The sequence below is a fragment of the Acipenser ruthenus genome, chromosome 10 (assembly GCF_902713425.1).
Source record: "Acipenser ruthenus chromosome 10, fAciRut3.2 maternal haplotype, whole genome shotgun sequence".
Taxonomy (NCBI): Eukaryota; Metazoa; Chordata; class Actinopteri; order Acipenseriformes; family Acipenseridae; genus Acipenser; species Acipenser ruthenus.
The window spans coordinates 6758894-6776392 of NC_081198.1; the positions used below are offsets into that span (position 1 = coordinate 6758894).

Consider the following 17499-nt stretch of genomic DNA (forward strand, 5'->3'; position numbering starts at 1 on the left):
TAAGGTCACCACTGGCCAATAGCATCGGTATTATTATTTTCATTCAGGTTGTCACTTGCTGGCAAGGGAAGCATGTCACATGTTGTGCTTATATATTCTGCTAATTTTACAGCAAACATTAGGTCTAGAAACAAGAATGCTATCCTTCTTTCTTAATTATAAAATTAGGTACCTTTTTATTTACAAATGAACCCCTGCACATAACTGTACATAAGATAGGAACCCCAGAACAGCAGTGGGCAGCAGTGTGGAGTAGTGGTTAGAGCTCTGGACTCTTGACCGGAGGGTTGTGGGTTCAATCCCAGGTGGGGAATAATGCTGCTGTACCCTTGAGCAAGGTACTTCACCTAGATTGCTCCAGTAAAAACCCAACTGTATAAATGGGGAATTGTATGTAAAAATAATGTGATATCTTGTAACAATTGTAAGTCGCCCTGGATAAGGGTGCCTGCTAAGAAATTAATAATAATAATAACAGTGAATAACAGCACCCTGTAACTCTGGATTCAAAGGACCCATGAAATGAATCCTTGGTAGACTGAAGTTGTGGTATATTTATCACAATGAAAAATGAACACCTTTATATGGACTTTAGCAAAACAATTGCAATCGTAACCTACCAGTTCAACTGGTACAATAGCTAAGTAGTGGTTTACCTTTACAGAAAAGTTAAAAAAACCCAGACATTTGAATTACTGTTTCTGTGATTTCTTCCGGAAATTACACTTTGGTATTACATTGCTATTCCAGTGGTATTGTTATCCCAAAGATTTCTGTAATGGTTAGCAGAACTAGGTTGCTACAAGCAAGCTGTAGGCCATTTCCTTCAACTCGTTTTAAAAAAAAAATCTCATTAGACCAAAATACAGCTGTTACAATGCTCGTGCACATTCCATGTGCCACCCAAGAAACATAAGATACTTTGTGACCTCTGGGGTTTGTGATCAAGGATACATGAATCTGCTATCTTGTTAATAGTGATCTAGCTCTAGCCACAGTCTGCTGAACTAAGTTCTAAACTAAAGTGTTCAAAGTCATAAAAAACAACAGCTTGGCTTGCACAGTAAGTACAAGTTTGGAAAGTGTAATGTAATCCAGTCTAAAGGTATAGAAGCCTGAAAGATTGTGGTTTCACAGATACTGGATAATTTGTAAATAATAATAATAATAATAATAATAATAATAATAATAATAATAATAATAATAATAAATGTAACACACTTGTTCATGTGCTGCCTCAGGAATTAGCAACATTGAAACTGATATATCAGTTAACATATGAGGCTTGGCCTTTTGTAAGTAATTGACCAGAATAGCAATAATAAGTCATAATTGCCATATTGATAATTGATCACAGTGGTTGTTCTAAAAGTGAAGTATATTCTGAGCGGGTAATGTCCACTGTACATGGTGTTATTGCGATTATGAATTCAACATTGTGAATAGTACATAAAGGCTTTTAATGTGTATGTTTCTATTAAACTTCTTTTCTTACCTTGCAAGTCCCTTTTTTGTGGATTATTCAGACTTTTGAACTTTTGCATGTTCTAGAATGTGCACATTTGTAAAATGAATCAGCAGGAAGAACAAACGATAGCACAGAAGCAGATGGGAACTTGTAGTTGATATGGTTGGTTTTGGACTCTTTTGGGTGACCAGCAGTTCATTTGGAAGGCTCTTATATTTGACTAGAAGCCTCTATACTTTACTTTTAAGATCCTTTCACAAATTCCCTCTTTTCAAAATGTCCCTATTTGTTGTGTAAGAAATATTGACTAAGGACTATATTCAGATAGAATGTCTAGCTTTAAAAAGATTTCAACGTTTAAAATGTCAATAAAGAACTGTTTACCAGTTTCAAATGACAATAAAACCCTAATATCAGGCATTGCCTTGTGTGTACTCTTACCTTTCCAACTTGGTCAGCTACCACACAGTAAAATGATTAGAGCTTAAACAATAAATACTCTTAATACAGTAATGTTACAATGCTTAATATGGTAAACCCAACAATAGTGCCCAACTATGAAAGTCAAACAAAGATTTAGCATTTTTTTGTAAAATTAATTTATATTATTATAGACACAATGCAAATATAGTAATGACATTGCTGTTGCTAAGAAACAAGAAAAATAAAACACAACAGTAAATAACACAAGAAGTGAAGGGATGCCATCACTGAGAAGACTGCTAAACTATACTACTTACTCCTAAGGCAAGCATCTTTAAATAGAGAGCAATGCAGATTCCAGTCAATTCCTGTGGTGTGCTGCCTTTTCTTCCCCTGAATTTTATTTGCAATATCCTTTTGAACGCTCCATTGAGAATTTCTCTTGCGAATGGAAACTATTTATAAAACTGTTGTGCAATGGCAGCTCCTAATCGGCAAACATCTATACCTGTTGTGTGTGCTTTTCAATTCCTTTGCTCCTCTTTGTTCATCAATCACTTTAAAAAGACAAATTAAATAACCAGACGCATTTATTATGCAGCGGTATTATTTGTCTGAACCTCACATTCTGTTGAATAATATTTCAAGAATGCTGGGTGTCCTTCATTAACATGAGTAAAGATCATCTTGTACCAACATTCCATTAATGCTTTAGTTCAATTGTATGTTTTCCTTTTCTTTATTATGAAAAACTGTCTAACTGTTTATAACATCATTTAGATGACACGATTTAGAGGTGCAGTATTATTCAAGTGCAGTTTCCCCAAAAATGTAGTATACAATTCTATATTTTACTGTATATATTTTGACTTGATGGTTTTAAGTGAAACATGCTTTTCATTACAGAAACAACAAGATTATCTTGTGTGCTATGAACAGATTTACAAAATGCCAAGCAAAACCAAGTGCAAGTCTTAATCAGCAAGCAGACAGTCACTGTCAATCTGAGGGAAAAGCTTATCTCCTAATACACAATGATTTGCTATTGCTCTTGGCAGTCAGGTACATATTTCTGCATCATCCTGTAAGGTTTCAGGTATGAGGAGGGTAAGTTCTTTGAATGTCGCTGTATGTTTTTACTAAAGGTTAGCTGCTAGGTTTAATAGAAGGGGTGCCACACATGTTGGGCTTTTGTGTACTCCAGATACGATTTAAATTAATCTTGATAGATGTTCTTACTTGTATTGCAGCATAGACACCCACATTTAGGCTGAATATGTGTGTCTGCTGAACAAAGGCTTTGTGTGTAGAAGATTACATAGTATTACTTGCTGCCTGAACCCTTACCACTGACAATATTGTTTTCTCAACAGCAATGACAACTGGATGACAGAATTTAGGTTTTCAACATGTAAATAAACCTCAATTTTGCTTCAGCAAATGACACTGAATGGCCTTACAACTTGTAGCAAAGGTTTGTATGCCCACGGCTTTTTATAAAGTCCAACAGAACAGCTGTGCACGATTATAAGTTTGTGGTCATTTTTTCATTACCAGAACAATTTGACCCCCCCCCCCCCCCCCCCCGCACCCATTCAATATATATGCTTTTCATTTTTCCCTTAGTATATTACATTTACAGTCAGGTGAATGTGTACCTTCATTTTAATATATTGAAAATTGGCTGTGATACCTAATTTGAGCTTTTCCTGTTTCAATTTCTGATCAATCGAGTGCTTCAGAAAGCTGCTGAGCTGACAGCACTGGGAAGTTAAGATACCGCAGAGTCATCCAGTCACTGTGTGACCTTCCTTTACACTGTCAATTTAACTCCACCCTGTTCTGGGGGAACCAACCCTAGACCACTTGAATGTGACTGTGAATGTGTTACAAGTTATAAGTATTATTAGTCATTTTGTGTCATTAGTTTTCTTAAACAAAATAGTTTTTACGTACTTAGAAAAACAAGACCAGCTGCCAAGTAACTAAAATGAGACATATAATTAAAGGAAAATTCCATGACCTTTAAGTTAGCAGATGAAAAAAAGCATATTCAAGTTATTTGTCCTGTTATTAGACTGCCTGTTTTGTTAATGATGCAATTTAACAGTGCAATGCATCAGTACGCTGTTGCCCTTAGTTCTAGTCTAAGGGACTACTTTCTCAAGATGGGTAGACAGATCAGACAGTGAAACAACATAGATGCTGTCCTGCTGCCATAGTCTTGTTTCAGACAAGATGTTCACTCGAACAGCAAGTGAAAAGGATCTTCTAGCAGACAGCTACTGTAATCTGCTGCTTGTTTTCTCGAGTAATGGAGTGGCCTCTAGAGTCTGCAGTGTTAAATATCCTGTCGACAGCCCACAATATCTTGAGGTACCAAAAAAAATAAATGTCTGAAACACTTTAACAAAAGTCAATCAATAAATACCTAAATCTACAGCACATAATGTATACTTTAAATGAATGGGTCAAACAATTAGATCCTCTATTTATTACATACAATACAAGAGCTGTGTAGAAAACTACTATCCCTAAAACGCAAAAGAAGCAAAATAAATTATAAATACACTAATATGAAAAAGGTATTATTTTTATTGATGTACTGAAAAGTATACACCGTTTATTTTCCTGGTTTGATGACTGAATTACTTCTCACTCATTTCCATGCACTCTACCATGGCACGGTCAGAAGATTAATTTATACAACTAGGCTGCCCTATATTATTTCTTCCCTTTATTAAAACCACAACAGTGTCCACAGGAGATATAACACTTACTCCCCACTCACATCCTTATTATGGTAGATATGGTACTGTAATGTTTTCCCTTCAATGTAGTCCCATTGATCTCTCATTCCAAACACACATTAGGACTTTCGCCCAAGGCCATTCATATTTAACAGGCATCAAGGACGTATTGTCATTTACCAACACAAAGGTGTAATAGGAACATCAATCAATCCTTGTTCATGATGTAGACATGCAAAACATACAAGACATTTTCAAAAACATGCATTGTGACCTTGTCACAACAAAAAGGATGATGATCAAAGGGCCCTGTCATTGATGCAGTAAATACATCACCAATGTTAGAGGCAATGCCTCTCCATTTGCTTACCCTCTTCAGGCCCATGTGGTACAGTAATTAGTAAGATAAAAGCTCTGAAAAAAAAACATAGGGTATTCATACCTTTGGTACAGAACATATCATGTATTATTAAGTCAAGAGATTCAGACCAGCATCCTAATCAAGTATTCATTTTAATGGAAATTTTTATGCTATTCAGCATTAGGTGTGTTCTTTGATAATTTGCTGGCTTTTGTGTAACATTCTTATGAACTCAATCAACAGACATAATTAGATCTCCAATCTGGTCATCCATACTAAACAGTAGATTTCCAAGGCTCTTGTTATCATGGTTTAAACATGATCATCTGAACAGGGTGGATTTATTGTGATGGAGCAGTCAATAAAACATGACTGAAGTTTCTGATGTTCTATGATTAGGACAAGCTCCTGCTCTGATCAGGTACCATAATTAAAATATTGTACTTTGATATGAACCTTCAGTGCTATTCTTACTACTAACTACTTACAAGACAGGATCAGAGTGGTAACCCTGTCTTTCACCTACGCTATATATATATATGCTTTCTTCAAACCTGGTTCAGTACAGGTATGTGAAATATACATTTGGAGTACTGTAAACCATATAAGTTTTCCTTTTAGTATTAGAATAAAGGTTTCAAGAAAACCACACAAGCCTTTTTTTGTTATAATTTGGGTGCCAGCGCTATGTACCGAAGTAAGTAGTCTTCCACAGTACAAACTAAAGATGCAACTAAATCAGATACATGTTAAATGCATACTATTAAATATATATATATATATATATAGATAAAAATTGTATGTAAAAATAATGTGATATCTTAACAATTGTAAGTCACCCTGGATAAGGGTGTCTGCTAAGAAATAAATTATATATATATATATATATATATATATATATATATATATATATATATATATATATATATATATATATATATAGCTGTAAGGGACTTTCACATTTTACACCCCCACTTGCTTGGCTGCTTTCTAGAAAAGGAAGCAGAGTGATCTCATCATATGAATGTAGATGTTTTGCTCACACACACACACACAATCACATGACATGCACACACAAAACCATTGCTCGGAGCTGCTTGCCACCACACTCCCATGTGTTTCCTGAATCATGATCTTTTTGCTCTATTTTACAAAGTCGTATCCCAAACCATTACCACTGGAACCTATAACAGGATATATTAGGTTGACGTTATTGATTTTCAGCTGTTCCACACCACTGGGGTTCTTTTTTCATGTTTGCAGATTTCACTGTCTGGTTACATTTAGTTGATTGGGTCATCAGGTCAGTATTATGTACATTCAAGAAGTTAAGAGCTTCTTGTAGGAAATATTTTATATTTAGATCAATGTTTCATTGAAGCACAACCACAGCACTTGCCTTGATTTGTTAATCAACTCACCCAAAACTGTCTGCATATGCTTTTTCATTTTTAGTTAGCGTATCTTCAATATGAAAGATCTGTTGACAATGAGCCCTATTAATCGAACTTGATTGATTTATAAAAAAAACACACATGTTTAGTATATAACTTTTTGTGATGGTTTATGAACAGTGTTTAAAGTTTATTAGCATGTTAAAAATATAGAATACTCTTGCTACTGAACAGATTTACACCAAGGGTTGCCAAGTGGTACAGTAGAACGAAGCCAAAAAACAGCAAAAAGGAGATTTGTTAAAGCATCTTGTTCCATTTATGTACAGCTGCAACATGAACTGACATGCTATTTTCTCAGCATACAGGATCCGTTATGTATGTATTTATTTATTTATTTATTTAAGTTTTCATCCATATATACTGTATTCTTCTGGATCAGATGATGTTATTCTTGGGTTCTGGTGTCCTTTTTTCTAAATCAGCATTTAAATAATTCAAATATATTTTCTATTCCAATCCAGCAACAGTTATCTCCTGGACACTTATCATTGCGATACCCTGCAGTGTTCATTGTCCAGAATATCCCTGAAGTCAGCAGCTGGGACAATATCACAGGCTAGTCATCCTTGCAGTTCAGTTCAAAACAATGTAAGAAAATGCAAGAATCATAACAGCCTTTAAATTCTACATATAAAGCACCAAGCATTATGAGATCATTAGCGGATCCATTTAAAGGACCAGCTGTTAAAGGGAAATGTGAAGCCTTTACTGGTGTGACAGCTTGGTCCTCCAGATTAGTTTTGCTAAGCACCTGAAGGCATGCATGGAAACAGTTTTGAAGCTTTTCAGGGTGCAATTAAAGCAAAAATGGCACATGACTGGAAGTGAAAACCAATGCAATCGATTTTCTTTCTCATTAATGTTATCAACAACAACATCACTTGCTCCCCTAATGTGAAGAAAATATTTTGGTTCTTCATTTTATATTAATGTACCATAAGCAAATATTTCAATTAGGTTGTGGTTTAATTGAAGCTAGACCACTGCAGTGAGGTTAATCAACAAGTGATTAGTTACCCAAGAGCAGCACTTTTCATCCATAGAGCTGGATCTGAAATATGTGTATATTCTGAATAAAACTATCAAAAACAACCAGAGAACCAAAATATTTTTAATAGAAGAAAAGGTGTGATTATTATTATTATTTAGTCATTTAGCATACACTTTTCATCCAAAGGACAGAGCACAAGGAGGTTAAGTGACTTGCTCAGGGTCACACACAGTGAGACAGTGCCTAGAAATGAACTGGCAACCTCCTGGTAACAAGCCCACTTGACCACCAAGTCTGGTCAGGCAATGTGAATGGCTGTGTGATGTTCTGGTTGGGCAGTGTGAATGGCTGTGTGATGTTCTGGTTGGGCTGTGTGCTGTTCTGGTTGGGCAGTGTGAAGGGCTGTGTGATGTTCTGGTTGGGCTGTGTGCTGTTCTGGTTGGGCAGTGTGAATGGCTGTGTGATGTTCTGGTTGGGCAGTGTGAATGGTTGTGTGTTGTTCTGGTTGGGCAGTGTGAATGGCTGTGTGATGTTCTGGTTGGGCAGTGTGAATGGCTGTGTGATGTTCTGGTTGGGCTGTGTGCTCTTCTGGTTGGGCAGTATGAATGGCTGTGTGATGTTCTGGTTGGGCAGTGTGATGACTGTATGATGTTCTGGTTGGGCAGTGTGAATGGCTATGTGATGTTATGGTTGGGCAGTGTGAACGGCTGTGTGATGTTCTGGTTGGGCTGTGTGCTCTTCTGGTTGGGCAGTGTGAATGACTGTGTGATGTTCTGTCCACTCATTTCTAATGAACATGCTAGGTTCAATGGGACATCTGGTGGGATTCAAAGTCATCACTGCTGATGTGAAGATATGGTTCATATCAGGCATATGTTACGTTTTTAATTGTGTCCCATTAAAAATCTGAAACATTAGCTGCAGTCACAATAGTGACATACTGACATGTCAGACAATTGACTGAAGTACTGACTAAATTAAACAGTAGGAGTTTGTACAAATGAACATTTAATAGGTACAGTTATGTGGCGTGAACATTAAAGTAATTCAGTTGTAAAACCTAGAAATATCTCTTCATCTGAAATACAGTTGGTAAAACTAAGAACTGGACTTTGAACCCTTGAACGAGACAATATTTTAAAATTAAAGCAGGTAAAATGTCAATAACGTTGATTGACTTGACACATTAAAAGCTTCATCTAATATAATTGTGTTGAAAGAGTTGAAATACTGTTTTCAATAGCCTCTGATAGTTGTAATTCGGCATTCAATGCTCCACTAGGTAATGTGCAATCACTACACTCTGTCTTCACATTAGAGTAATTAGGAGTAACTCAAATTGTACTCATAAACATCAGAACCAGAAGGAGTGGAGAAGACATGGGTTTACATTAGAAATGAATGTGTGCAATGTTAGTTAGGAGAACACTGCTCGTCCTCTGGTGTGAAGACGAACAGCAGGAAAATGGCATTAGTACAGTGAATGAGAGTAAGATTTTTTTTAAGGCAATGTACTCTCTCCTCCAGGTAGCTGAGTGATATAAAATGTGTTGTCTGCTCCAAAATGAAGCCAGCTGTTTTAGATCTTACAATAAAGGCTGCTACATATCAGACACGATGCGACAAGCGAAACTGTGCAGCGATGCGACAAAATGAATAGAACCTATACTTTTGATAAGTATCTTTCACACCACAGGCAACACGACAGGCGTTGTCGGGGCAACACCAGGGAGCAATGCAAAATAAATAGAATTGAATCCTATTTTTTGCGATTTGTCGTGCGACAACTAGGGAATTGCAAATCAGAGAACAGTTTCAATGCATGTGGTTCAGCAGGGTGAAGCAGCCTCCAGAAAGACAGAGGAAAAAATAATGCTTCGCGTGGAAAAATACCCAGTTCTTTAAGACAATTATAAAGATACAGATTTGAAAGGTAATATATGGGAGTCCATTTCGAAGACACTGGATAAGTCTGGTATGTATGATTTATTGCCACATATGTTGAAATGTTACATGTAAAACAGTCACAGGAATGAATTGCAAAGTAACTGTCACAACCCGTGAATTAATACATTTCTAAAGGTTGAAAGTTATAAAACATTCAACATGGATAATGACTTCTCTACATTTGGGGCAACAATCAAGGTTTGATTACTCAGGTAATGAATTCTAAGTGGATGTCAAGCAGAATGTGTCAGTGGAAAAACCTCTTCTGGATTCTTCTGGACCCCTGAAATTAATATTCTGCTTGAAATACATGTAGAATGGATGGACTCAGCCAAGCTGAATCTTATGCTACATTTTCACTGGGCAGGTGACTGTCTAGTGAACATCACAAACCTGTAGATACTTCTCCCTCTTAAACCTCAATGCATGCACAGCACCACTATGAATTTATGTCACCTTGTCCTTCAACACAGTAACACATTTATCCCATAAACACCTTGGTGAATTGCTACAAGCTAAAAATAGCATACTAACTGGGGATGATCCTGTGGTTATTATGGTGGACAGCACTAATGATAGTCTGCAGGATAGCTTCAATTGCAACGAATCAAACACATTCAGATAGCCTGCAGGTAGGTTAAATTGCAACAAACACAACGTATCCGTCATCTAGTCCCTATAGAATTGCAAAACAAGGTATTCAATTAGTCCAGTGACTCTTTAGACTAGGAGCTGCACTAACTTGTTACTCAAATGTCACTCACTGCCATTTCACAACACGATGAGGAAATGACCAGTAGGTCTGTACCGGCTGATCCTGAACTTTGTTCCCTAGATTTTTCGGTTGCAATTGGTACTAACATAGTACAGAGCTGGAGATGTTCAGCAGATAATACCGTACTAGCTCATAATACTACATTCTCAAGTTTGTTGCAATTAACCAAGTAAAAACACCAGATTTTTTGGCATGGTGGTAATAAGTCCAGTCTTTTGTACCCCAGCCTTATACATTTGGGGTCTGATTGCAGTATTGCATGAAGAGTAAATATATATTTGAGATGATATACAGTAGGAATTGTTAAAAAGAGTATACCACATCATGCATAAATATGAACCAAGCAACACTGTGGAGTTTGACGGACTGGAAAAAAGGGGCCTATGAGTCAATGTTTCATGTTTGAACTATGACATCAAAGCTTGTCAGGAAAGGAAAGCATCTCTTTGACATCAGCCTGCTAGAAGTACAATTAGGGTCTGCATGAAGACAGCAGTGACATTCGTTTAGTTGCAGGCTAATGCAGAGATGTCAAAAGTGCCGACGCAGAGAGGCACGCTATATTTAGCCTAATGTGCTCACAGCGTTTTTGGATTTATGATGCATGCCAGGGATTTCATCTTGTTTTCTTGAAGTTTACTCTTGTGCTGCTGCAGTAATAACAAGACAGGGACATGATCCTGGCAGAGAGCTGTGTATTAGAAAGGGAATCATACCCACAGCTGTCTGTTCTCGATTTCTGTTTGTATATTCAGAGTAAGAAAAAACAAACAAACACAATAAATCTTCGCTCACTTTAGTCTGAGGAAGACTGTACATTTGAAAGAATCAGGTAGATGGGATTGCTTTCAAGAAACAGTTGGTATGCATTGCATCAGCTGAGTTGCTTCAAGTTGTGTCTAATATTCTCTTCTAATCAATGGTTAAAATAAGCAGTCAGTGGCTGAACGGAGAGTTTATCGTTCAAAGTATTTCAGGCTCAGCCCACTTTCCAGTCATGGGAAATGGAAATGGAAAATGAATGGCACAGTTAAGCCACCTGTCAAGCAGTGGTCAATTACTGCTCACACAGCCCCAGGCTGCCTCAGCTGCGCACCTGTTCTGCTAAGGCTGAATGTGCTATTTTTAACAAATTCTTTCCACTGAGCTTTAATGATAAGGCAAGACTTTCATTAAGAAAGGTCCAAACATGATACTGTAATACTGTCTGCAATTGCACCTCAAAATGATTATTTAACTTATATCCTATCCAAATTACCTAAATGAAACACACATGAAACTGCTGGATTGCCATTCGTTTCATTCAGTTATTTTTTCAAAATGAGTTGATTGTGTATTATTTAGGTAGTGTGAATAGGGTATCAAATAAACACGGTTTAAGAAAGTGAAAGTGTAACTATCCAGCCCCATTTTTCAAAGGCAGGCATCTCAAAGCTTAGGCTTCTTGGCTTCTCCGAGATTATGGTATGTAATGATTATCTGCTGCCATTGTTAGTTCATAGTTTATCACTCCCGCAGCCTGCATAAATGTATATTTAATGGTATTGTTTCAATGCACCAGCAATTTGCCATTCACACCCCATCATGGTGCCAGTGCTTCTCTTGAAAAAAAGCAAGCCTGCTTAAATGTCCGGCCTTCAAATGTACCTGCATCAATGAAACGCATTGTCCAGTTACTAATTCTAATAATATACGTTGAGGTGGATAAGTTCAAATTCAGTTATCTGCAGGTATCCCAGGCTTAGTAAAATATTTAAATTAATTGCTAGTGCTCTGCCATTATCCACAAGCAAAGCAGCATTTGTCAGTCCCAAAGTTTCAATGTTTTTAACCAAGACCTTTCTGTTTCTTGCAGATTATTGACTTTTTCCCAGTTGACAGAAGAAAAATAAATTGATGGAAAGGTTTAAGGAATTGCTAATGGCTATACAATTGTAATGGTTGTCTTTCTTTGAAAGGCTCCATTTATTTATTGTAAATTACAAGTGTCTACAAACCTGAATTAGATCATGCATTTTAGTACCTATTTCTTCCTAGTTATGAAGGGTCTCAGGCTGCCACTAAATAACATGTAATAACAACTACTTGGAAATACTCAATCTGTGTATCACTCCTTGCCTTGTAAAAATTAAAATAAATATGCAGTAATTGAAATGGTCCTGTTGAATTCATGTCACATTCACCAGGCATTTATTAAAATGTTATGAACATTATGGATTGCAAGTTTGACTGAATAAACAATATAAAAGGAGCAGAAAAGCAAAACAAACACACTTTCTGTCAAGTTAATTTATTCTAGAAACAACATTTTGGAGGTCTTTAGAACTGAAAGTACAAAAAGCATGTACAAAGGTTAATGTTTAAAGGCAAAAAGGGAATATTGTGTAGGCTGTGAGTACAATAAGAATATACAATACAAAGTTTACATGGGCAGAAAACTGAGAATGACAAACTCTGCAAAGTTCTGTAACTAGTGAAGTTGTAAGCAAAACAAAGGACAACAATCTGCAAACAAATAGCATTTTCAAAAACTGTTTGAGAACAATAGTCAACAGGAATAAGGAAAACCCCTTATGATATCCTTACGACGTTTGTTTGGCTGTTATCCAGTTCAAGTTAATCAGTTCAGTTTAACTTTGTAACTAATACTATATAGTATAAGTTAACCACTGCTTCCAATTTACTGTTGTCTAATTCAAGAAGGATAATTCACTCAGTGCTTACATTAGGAACATGTCCTTGAACTCCAGGCTGAATGGGAAGAGCGTATCCCTTATCCACACAACTTAGCCTGCAAGTGTTTAAACTGTAAAATAAAAATCAGGAATTGGTATAGTCCCGTTTAATGCGGATCTTGCATTGATTTTTACATTTAAAAAAGTGTAATCCTTTGTAGCATCTTGATGCATTGTTAATCACTTTAATTGAATACTGTATGAAAAAATCAAGGTAGTAATTAAAAAAATTACTACTTTATATATATATATATATATATAGAGAGAGAGAGAGAGAGAGAGAGAGAGGGAGAGAGAGAGAAATTACTCTAAATACTAAAATCAAGTCATACTTTTCAATGAAAATGGGTCTGATAGTTTAAACGGTAAATGGCCGTTTACACAACCAACGTTTCGATTATATGTAGATTTACAACATTAATAATGCAAGACCAACACACATTAAAACCATGTGAATCCAACTCACTTCATTCAGTGTCTTCATTTTGAACATACACATTAAAACAGACGTGTAAGAAATGTGTTTCTTTTCGTAGCTCTAAATTCAACACTCTTGAGTGTTTAAGTTAGGGATGTAGTGTGAATAGTGCATGAGATGACCAGTGTCTGCCAACATTAGTAAACCATTTCTCACAAGGAAAATGGCAGGCAGTTGTGCCAGCTATTCAAACAGGTATTAAAGGTATTGAGTCTTGTCGCAAGGGCCAGGCAACATGTAAAACAAACACAGACAATAATAACAACACACTATAAATATGTCACCTGCAGAGGCTGAATACTGAAGAGTTCTTATCAAAGTTAATTTTCAAATGACAAATAAGAATACACATAGGGGAAACCAGGCATTTTACAAAGCCATTCTTTCTACTCACGTATTACTATTCATTAGCATTTTAATAAGTACCAAGTTCAATTTGCATAATGGCTATCCATCATGTCACTAACGTTTTAAATACATATCAAATATAAAGGAAAGAGATGCTCTTAGACTTTTGAGCCATTTTCCAGGTGAATAAAACAAGGTCATCTGGTAATGCATCTGTGTAATTGCTGCTATACTTAACAGAAATTACAAAAGTGAGCTAATTACAAAAAAAACAATCCTGTTTGTAAACATCATATTCCCAGAAAACTGGCTTAAACCCAATCAAGCGTTTGATTTAGAGGATCTCACTGCAACCTTTATAAGACAATACAATGATTTTCCTTTTTCAAAAGTACAAAAACAACAAAACAGATAACTGTTTGATTTTTCTCACTGTTTATCTATTGAGGATAACATTTATAAAAAGCAGTGTTCTTTTTTGCTTTAATCTGTCGGTCCTACACAGTGCAAATCCACCCTACTGAAGCTTGCTTTCTGCCTTAGCCTTGTACTGTGTATGTATGCTGGGTTTTATTTGTATAATTAATAAACACTTCATTTCATAAATTACAGTAACATAATGACTAGGAAATCATGTGCTTTCTACTTTTCACTCAGAGGCTACGCATTTGCAGTTTGCGAAATTGTTCATTAGCAATAACGAACAGTAAAATTCCTAATGTTCTCTAAGAAGCTGTATTTTTTTCATTGTATTTCCTCATACTATTATAATATGTTGATAACCCAGCATTATTGACACCTAACTTGATTTGACAGAAAATCCTTCTTCCATTTCATGGTAGGGAAAGCAAATATTAAACATAATTCATACGGTACACAGATTATTATATTCCATTAGCAAACCGTTTTAACAAACACTAGGGAACAAAGGCCATAGAAAAGTACAGAAAACTAATATTGTTGGGGGAAAAAAATCCATACAGCACATTATTTGAAAAAAAAAGCAAAATATCGCTGACAAAACAGCAGTGAAGTAAAGTATGGGGGTTTTCATTTCTTTGCACAGCACTGCTTGGGATCTAACATATTAACATTAGCAAAACTCTACAGCTTTAATTTATCAGTGGGGAATGTTATTGTTTTTAAGTGTATCTTACAGGAGTTTCTGTAGTTTCGAATTAACCAAAAACACAAACCTCTTTAATACTGTATGTAGCAGCAGAAAAAAAAAAAAAAAAGTTTTTGGCATGTTGTTTATTTTGTTTTTACACATATCAGGCCCTATTCATGAAGCTTTAATAATGTGTTAGAAAATCTGCATTTTTATTGTATATTCAGGACGGAGAATCCGCAATGTGAATAAATTGAATTGCAATTGAACAGACAAATTAATAACGATGATAAATTTGGCCCGAGACCTTGTCCCTGGGTGCTCGACAGCTACCCTCAATGCTGGCCGGCTAGCGCATACACGATATAGGCTAGTGCCGTAGACAGGAAGTGGCGCGTGGGCCATCTCCCCTCAAAAGACAAAGCTGCCAAACCATGACTGGATAATGAATATGATGAATGGTTACGCAAACCCCGCAGTGGCAGACTGCCACCTACCCCCAAAGATAGGAAAAGAATGAATGACTGGATAAAATGAAAATGATGAATGTTTAACGCAACAGCCTGAAAAGTAGCTGCTGAAAGCCCAGCCTCTCCTGCCTGCCACGCACCCTGCAGAAACTAAATACGAATCGCTCGGCACTCAGGTAAGGGAAAAAACTGTACTCGCTGGTAGGAGGAAACCTTAGGGAATCCATGGCTGAGGGTAGCCCTTCCTCTGGGCTCTATATATATATATAATTATATATTGTATACATGTATCTCAAAGCAGCAGTTATAGACGCATCAATATGTTGGCAGTACACACTCTGCAGGCACAATGTAAGTCAGATTTCACATTGGAAATTAATTTTTCCATTGATGGCATTTAACCACAGGTATACCACTCTGAAACAGTGGTTTGCATGTGCCCCTACTGCTGTTTTCACATGTTTGTAACCCTGTAATGCCCAAGAATTCCTCACTGTGTGGATAGGCTACTGTGTTGAAGTAACTAGATTTGTAACTAGATATGTATGATCTTCATATAGCAGGGCTCGCAAAATTTTGGTAACGCTACTTGCCCTTTGGGCAGGCCATTGTAGACATTTGGTTGTCCAAAAAATGTCAAGTTGCCCATAATTGCCCATATGGACTATGATTTGTACAAAGTCACTCTGACATTGTGAAACAAAGACTTAAACCAAATGATTTTTTTTTTCGAAACGTGAAAAATATATACACATTTAACAGTATTTCCACAAATTGTTGTGTCTCAAGTCACAGTTTCTGAGTTCTTCACAAAGCTTCTAAAATGCACATTAACGGTCTGAAAAAGATTATTTGCTGTCATCAACACAATAAACACTATAGTGATCATAGGTTTATGCTGTGAGCTTGTAATCAAGCCATGCTGTCGTGCAATGGGAAATCTTAACTAGCTACAGAATGAGCTGATGACATTCATCACATCCTGATGTAGATGGTTGAGCCTCATCCACAGATTCATCCCTCACTCTGGCTGTCAACCTTAGTTTTGCGATTCCGAGCTGGAGTTCTATGGGTCAAATGCCTGCTCCCTTTGCCAGAGAAGAGCCAATATTTAACAGCTTTGTCTGGAGAGAAGCTATTAACACCACAACCGTTTGTGGAAGCAACATCAAGTGATCTAATGTCTCAGCTTTCAGAGATATACGATAGCATGTTTTCACTCTGTTCATGCAGGAAAATACTCTCTCACAGATGGCTGTTGAAGTGCCGCGTGTAAGGAGTAAATTCACTAGAACCAGAATGTGAGACAGGTGGCTAGGGTTGGCATGCAACAAATCTGTGTACAAGTGATGAAGCTTCTGTCCTCTATGAGCAGCCAACCAGATTTTGAGATCAGTTCATTCTTGTGGGATTAGGTCAAACTCTTCCTTTGTCAGGACTTTTTCAAAGTGCTTTGCTAGTTCAACTATCTCGTCATAGCCAGAGGTAGCCAGCTTCTCTCGGTCATATGGCAGCAGAGATGTGTCAAACACGCTGAAGCTAGACAGCTCCGGAATCTCATCCATGTACTTCACTGTGTTATCAATTATTTTAGTCAAGTCTGACTTCCATGGTGCACAATCTGCTTCACTATCATGAGAATTCTCAGAGACTCCTCTGTGCAGTCGTTTATCCTTGGTCAGCTGGACACCTTTATATATCACCTCACTCTGATCACCTGAAACACAAATTACTGTAAATTTAATTAAATAAAAAAAAAAATAATAATATGCAGTAAAATAAAATTAAATATCATAGGCTAAATAAGTAACCCAAAACAAGTTACCATATTTTGCAAAACAATCAAAATAAATAAAACTCCTGACTGCATATTGCGTTTTCTCCTGTTTTTATAAGAAATTACACACGCTGCTTCTGTGCTTGTATGCCATGTTTAGAAACAACAAGAACAGCAGCGGGATATGGCCACTAGATGTCGCAAACACGCAAACGCTTCTACAGCATGAAGCGCATTTAACATTGAAAACTATGTAAACCGAAACGTAATTATTATTATTATTATTATTATTATTATTATTATTATTATTATTATTATTATTATTATTATTTCAGTACTAAAAAGGCCACAGATCTGAAGGGACTGAATGTGTACTATACTATCTAAACATGTACTATGCACTTAAAA

At 36.4% G+C, this 17499-nt stretch overlaps 1 protein-coding gene across 1 annotated transcript in view; it reads right to left on the minus strand.

Annotated features, from left to right (window-relative positions):
• Positions 1-12320: 12320 nt before the first annotated feature.
• The window catches only part of LOC117400557 (alpha-N-acetylgalactosaminide alpha-2,6-sialyltransferase 3-like), a 70776-nt gene continuing 65597 nt past the window's right edge, over positions 12321-17499 (minus strand). The window contains exon 6 of the mRNA XM_034000701.3: positions 12321-17031. The gene's annotated coding sequence lies outside the window, so the exon portion shown is untranslated. The remainder of the gene's footprint in view (positions 17032-17499) is intronic.